The following is a 7,242-nucleotide window of genomic DNA, read 5'->3' on the forward strand; positions in this document are numbered from 1 at the left end:
AGATGGTCAGTTACATCCCCTGAAGGTCTTTAATGCCATAATAAGGAATGGTAGCCTATTAATATTTATATATATATAAAATGATTTATATTTAGAGTTGGTAAGATATTTTAATGTTTTTAAAATCATTATCTTATGCTCCACAAGGCTGCATTTATTAATTCAATCAAAAATACAGTAAAAACAGTAATATTGTGAAATATTTAAAATATCTGTTTTCTATTTTAATATTTTTTTAAATGTAATTTATTCCAGTGATGGCAAAGCAGAATATTCAGCAGCAAATACTCCAGTCTTCAGTGTCACATGATCCTTTGGTTCTCAAAAAATATTATTTATTATTATTAGTGTTGTGCTTTTTAGTGTTTTTGTGCGAACATGATGTTTTTAGGATTTTTCATAAAAGAAGAAAATAACTATATTTTTTTATTATATATTTCATTTTTTTTATTAATATAACAATTAGTAACAATGTAATAGTATTTACTGTCATTGTTGTTACATTTAATGCATCTTTGCTGAATAAAAGTCTAAAAAAGACACAAAAAATCTCACTGACCCTACATTTTGGACATTAGTGTGTATATAGGCCCTACTTAAGTCAACAGAATAAAAGTTAATGGACTGTTCATCACTACTTATATCAATTAAGAGTTTTAAATGTAAAAAGAAAATAGTAATTTTAAGTTCTGGTCACATAAATATAGCAATATCACACCAGTAAAAATTTATAAATTTTATATAAAAAAACGTAATAACTTAAATCATTTTAAGACAGTAGCGGTAATAGTAGCTGAAATTCTGGAAATTGCTTTTAAAACAATGTAGCTGTTAAGCGCGGTCTGTCCTCAGACACTAAGGGAAGAAAAAATCTGTTTTTAATTCCACAGACACTTAACATGAGTCTGATTCTCACTTTAGCTAATCAGGGCAAATGATTTCATTACACATAGTTTTTAAGATAATAGGAATTCAGAGTGTGTTAAATTAAAATACGCTCTCCATCCATGTGCTACGCAACAGAACTGGAGGAGAATAAAATATTGGGACTGAGGGCTAGGCTTCTGTCCATTATATCATCTCCAGCCTATTCATGAGGGAGAGAGAAGGAGCGAAAGAGTGAGAGAAGAAAAAAGATAGAGCGATAAGGCCCTTACTGCCTTGTGACTAAAGACCTGAATTCAACTTCCCATTAAAGTGTTAAAAATTTAAATAATAAAGAGAGAGAGCGAGAGAGAGAGAGAAAACGAACGCACTTTTTAATTAAAAAGGATCCTAATAATCCACATCATATTATACACCGTAGATTCATCGGTCAATTTAATAACATGGAGTCTTTGGGATCTTAATATCTTTGGAAACAGGTTTCCTTCATAACTGAGGGGCTTTGTTAATTACACACAGGGCCTAATGATTTTGAATATTCAGTGGCTCTCGATGTTTTGATAAATGGGCTTCCACTAAGATTTATTCCTAATTATCTCATTTGTCTTTCTCCATTACTTTTTATAGCTTAAATTTATGAAGTCATTAAGACGTTAGTGGCCCTGATAATGATTAGGAGAAAGAATTGTATGAAAGTGAATTATATGAAAATGATTATGGCTAAAGGAGTCTTTAAAATGAAGCCGGTGAGGAAGTTGTGTGGGCTTTGTTTAAAGGTGCAGGGTGCTGTTCAATCATGCAACCCCTGGCACGGCCCTCGTTCGCCTGGGCGCAGGCGGAAATAACGGTGATTAAAATGTCTTTTTGTCACTGTTCGCCCCTCTCTCGCGCTCCTTCTGTTCTGATTCATCCCTTAATGTGCACTAGTGCTGATGGTAGCAATATTCTCTGTGGGACCCGAGATGAGATCGCTCTCTGAAAAAAGGGGCTATTTTTAAAATGGCCCTTTATACTTGCACGTTTGTTTAATTTCAGCCCGTCTTTGAAGATAAAATGAAACGCATAAATACAGGCCATTACATCCGCATTTGGGCTTCTTTATTATTATTACACTTTTACTGCTTTTTTGGCTTCCAGACCGACAACCAGGCAGAAACATTGACTTTATTACTTTTTCCTCTCTCTTTCAAAACTGATTTCCACCCTTTCGTACCTAATTAAACAATGAGGTATACCATGTGTCTTCTCACATTGACAGTCTGTTATGAGAAGCATCTGGCAGTTTGAACACTGGTCATGCCTTGATATTTATTTTTTAGGAAACTAACGGTGGTCACATCCTCTGTCGAAACCATAAATGTCAGCTGAAGATCTAGATCATTGTGAGTGAAAACAAAACAGTTGAGACTAAATTTCTTACACGGCGTCTTCATGAAAGCAATCAAAAACATTTAGTGGTGTATTTGATCAATACAAATAAAAAATCACATTCTCATGTCTGAATTTTGTCAGTTGCACTTTGCACTTTTGAGCAAATATATATATAATATTATTATTATTAACTAACCTATAATTAGGTTTTCTTGTGCGTATATAATTATAATGTACCTATAATTAGGTTTCTTGTTTCCTTGAAAACTCAAATTACAAAAAAAAAGGTAAACTATTGCAAAGTTGTTCAAATTTGTTAAAAAGTTTTTTTTTTGCCACCAGAAAACCTCCTTTTGTGGACATCTGGGTAGGTTTTCAATTGTAAAAACACATCAGAACAAAAGACAAGTGTTTTATACATTCCAAATAAATGAATAAAAATTGTGGGTGAATTGGCTATATATAGAAAGACGTATAACATAAATGTGCTCATTATGAGCTAAGGTGTGTGGAAAAGTGAGGATGAGGTGCTGAAGAATGATTTGATTTGCTGTCCGTTGAGAGGCTCTCCAGATGGGAGGCGAACTCAGTGCACACTCATCTGTCCTTCTCTCATTCTCTCTCCCGCCCGCTACTTTCTCTCTACAGAGAAAGACAGATCTGAAGAGGTTGTGTAAGCCCCTGGTTAATTAATTATTTAATTATTTAATCAAGCAGATGAAGAGCATCTCCCTACACCAGTGTTAATTATGAAACAGCTGGGGCAGTGTGTTGAAGGAATATTGAAACAGGGCTTGGCAACCTTTAGTTTCTCATCTCCCTCATACAGCTTCTCTCCCATCTCTGCTTCTCTATTCTGCAGTCAGTATTTCTCTCAGCAGGGGGAGCAGTATCTCTGCTTGTGGTGATCAGAATGGCACTGGAGAAGAGTGAGTTGGTTTGGGTGGAAACTTCCGAAGGCTTAGAAATATCAGAGATTTAGTAGGTGAGAGTTTAGGGTTTTGATTCTTTTTTCAGAGAGCATTTCTGTTTACCAAACCAAATGGGTCATATCAACTACACACTTTTAAAGGGATCCAATCAAAAATGAAAATTCTGTCATCATTTACTCAACTTCATGCCATTCCAAATTTGTATGACTCAAATGGCTGAAAATATATTTAAAAGATTATTGATAAAAAAAAAAAAGTGTCGGTTCCCATTTTGCATTCTGTTTTGAATGACATGATGTGTGTAAATTATGTCAAAATGTTCATATTTGGGTGGATTGTCCCTTTAAAAGTGTATAGTTGAAAAATGATGCTTAGATCCTTTTAAGGTTTTTTGTTCTTTTAGTTGTTTATTTATTTTTTTATATTTGTCTTATTTTATTTTATGTAGCCTCTTTTTAATAATATAACAGATGCCTGTATATATAACATAATTGGGGAAAGCTGTGCATTATTATTTCCGTTCAACTCAATAGCAGTATCTCAGAAGCTAGAATTGTGTGATATGAAATCTGCCCTCATTGCTAATATTTTTGTTGGAAACTTGAAGTACTAACAGGCATTTGTATGTAGATTGAAAAATTATATATATATATATAGTTACAACATTTACAAAAAATACTTATTTTGAAAAGAAAAAAAAAAGACCAGATTCCACAGCTAATTTGGAATAGCTGTCAATTGAATATTCTGAATATTCTAATGATTAAAATGTAAGAATCAGCCTAATAAAAACTCATATTGATCAACCAATAATGTGAACAATTGGAGACATGACCTCAGTATCTATGGTAGTTAGGAATGTGTTGGAAACAGATGAGTAGGAATATAATCAAGAAATGTCATATGGTGAATTCAAACTTGTATCTTCCACCTTGAGAACAATGGCGCTATATGCTCTAACCACTATGTACTTCTGTCTTCATCAGCGGATCCAGCATTATTACCTATCATCCGCCCTTGATTTCGCATAGAATTATCTCTCTACTTCATAGTGGCTTATTAAAGCATGTGAAAAAGGATGTCAAAAATAGCCGTCACACTGGTCAGTGATTAAGACCACCCTGAGCATTTCCCCCATCTCTTTCCAAAACAGCATTTCCACCTAACGGCAGCAATGTAGTGGAATTGCCTTTAATTGCAATCATCTAGACAGGCCCTGGGTGTCCGCCTGGTAGGGAGACGCAGTTTCATGGGCTTCATACGTTGCATAAAATTAAAGGCAGAGTGGGGACTGGATAATTGGCTTGAGTCTCTTGCTCTCCTCAGTCACGCAAAAGCGCCAGAGTGTGTTTCTTCGACACGCAGGTTTCACGCTCACTTCCGCTCGCAGGCCAGCACTCAGCGGGCCAAGATTAATGAGAGTTGGCTTTCCTTGCTAAGCTTTACGTGGCCTTTGGGTTAGGAGACCCTATGTGAGGTCTGAAGAACTAATTGTGCTCAATTTAGCAATGAGTGCTGAATTCCTAGTCAAATGTCTATACCTAATGCTTATTAAGTTAAAGGGGTTAGTAATAGCCAAACAGCTACTACACGAGAAGGAGAACAACCCCAGGTTGTTTTTAAAGCAGATTCTGAAGTATGTTTATGTTTGCTGTAATGTATCAATCTCACAAAATCAAGCACACTCATATATATATATATATATATATTTTTTTTTTTTAATAGCATGCAAGGCCTTGTATTGCTTCCAGAGACTCAAATAAGTATTGAGTATTTGTATCACACTTTGTTCTCAAATGCTACCATTGATCCACTCTAATACAGACCTTAAATCCAATCGGTCTGAGAGTGGATATATGTGTGTGTGTGTGTGTGTGTGGACTTTTTACTTTTTACTTTATCACTCTTATCTGTGTTTTCACATTCCATGCATACTATAAGCATTAGTGAATGGGATTTTCAATGATTTCCCTAGTGAAAAATAAATGTACTAAAATGCATTTGAAATACATTTATGTAATGCTAAGTATACTACAAATACATTTACATATTCATGTGCTTAATAAAAATACCCTGCAATTGTACTTGGTATACTAAACTGGTTTACTTAAAGTCTGCTAAATTGGAACAACTACTTTTGTACTTAATGCACATTAATTGTGCAGAAGTTGTGCAAGTTGTAGTTGAAGTCCAACTAAAGATATACTGAAGAATATTTGATTGTGCTGAAGTGGAACTATTGCAAGTATACTTTAGGTACACTTGAAATATCTAGCATTTAAAGATTGATATTTTCAAAGGTCATACATTCCTCATCATTATAAAATCATTCACTCAGTTCTCTCAAAAATGCTGATGCATTCAGCAATGATTCATTTATTCATCATCTGAATCATTTATTCAGCTGACTATACAGTGTGTTGTTCAGAGATGTGCAACATCTGGACTGTGGCTTCCTTTGGAACTGTTTTTTACTGATGCAACAATATTGCATCTAAAATGTAAGTTACTCAACTCTGACACTTCAAACTGGTTTATTTCCATGCCATTTTCCTTGTTACACACTTATGACATTGTGTCACATTTCCTCACAGCACAACATGAGTGAGTGTATATTCACTCCCCCCACCTACAATCCCTGCCGGTACAAGACTCAAACCCACAACCTTTGGGTTACAAGTCTGACTCTCTAACCATTAGGCCACAACTTCCCCTTCGTTTCAAATGAGGGGTAAGTAACACAGGGGTAAGTAAAATCTTCTCTTGTTAGAGATTTACATATTTACAGCAAAGCCAGCACTTAAAATAGATCTCAACCAACAGAATGCAGTACAGTGGTTTATTATTCTGTCGTGAAAGGCAGATTGCACCTGCTCAGTTCTCATACATTTCATCTCTCCCCTTGGTGTGATTGTGTCTCATTTGAAGCGAATCGACTGAATCTGCATGCACAGGGAGTAATCTCAGTGTCTGTTGATGCATACCTGATCTGTGTTGTCTGCATTCGGAGATTAGTGTTGTGTAGCATCGCTTAGGGACTGTTGAATGAGAGTGTGTGTTTGTTTTAGGGAGTACAGTGGAACAGAGATTGAACAGCATTAGAGATGGAGAACATGACAGATTACATGGATCATGGTCATTGAAATCAGCATTGGGTGTATCTGGCAACTGGAAAATTACAACTTTCCTATGACTGCATGATGGTACTCAGTATTCACTGTTGGCACGGCAGCTTCTCCATTTGTCAGTACTTTTGACTTTTTTTACAGTAAAAATATTAAGACGAGAACCTATTAGTAGTACTTCATATTAAAAATCAGTGTCTATTTACACCAAGTGCTGCCTGCCTTGTTGGCAGAGGCTATTTACACTAACTCCGCCTACCAATGTGTGATTGGTCTAGTCTAATGCTACAAAAGATGGATGTTAACTGTCTGCTCATGTGGCGTAGCTGGTATAGCACATATTGTAGCCTTTTTGACGCCATCCACCTGGGTTCGAACCTGCCTTTTGCCGAACTTTTTTTCCCTCCCTTTCAAATCTCATATCACATCGGAAAGGCATTTATTTTCAATAAAAATGAAGGAAATAATCAAAAAGTTAAAAATAAAGTGTGGGGTAGGTGTAGGGAGGGCTTTATTGTCCCAATATGGCAGGGCCGGATTATCCAATGGACATTATGGGCATCTAGCATCTAATTGCTATTTACACATAGTGTAGCCTCTATCACTATTTACCTAGTTGACTTTATTTTTTTTTTTATCTTGTTTAAGAAAAATACCCTTAAGTAATGTAGTTATATTTGTTTAAATCCAAAAAAGTTTTACCAATAGAGTAAGAAAAATACATTTAATTCAATATGCGTTCTCACAAAACAAGTCAACTTTATTTTTTTCCCAGAAAAATAGAAAATAATTTTTGCACTACTAAAAAAAGGCATATCATTACCCCGATTTATCAAAACATGCCACTTTGCTCTCCTCTCGCAACAGCACCATCACTGTATGCCAGAAACTCTACCACAGCCCCAGAGATCTCACCAACTAGTGTGAAG

Source organism: Sinocyclocheilus grahami, unplaced genomic scaffold (genome assembly GCF_001515645.1).
Source record: "Sinocyclocheilus grahami isolate Dianchi unplaced genomic scaffold, SAMN03320097.WGS_v1.1 scaffold125.1, whole genome shotgun sequence".
NCBI lineage: Eukaryota > Metazoa > Chordata > Actinopteri > Cypriniformes > Cyprinidae > Sinocyclocheilus > Sinocyclocheilus grahami.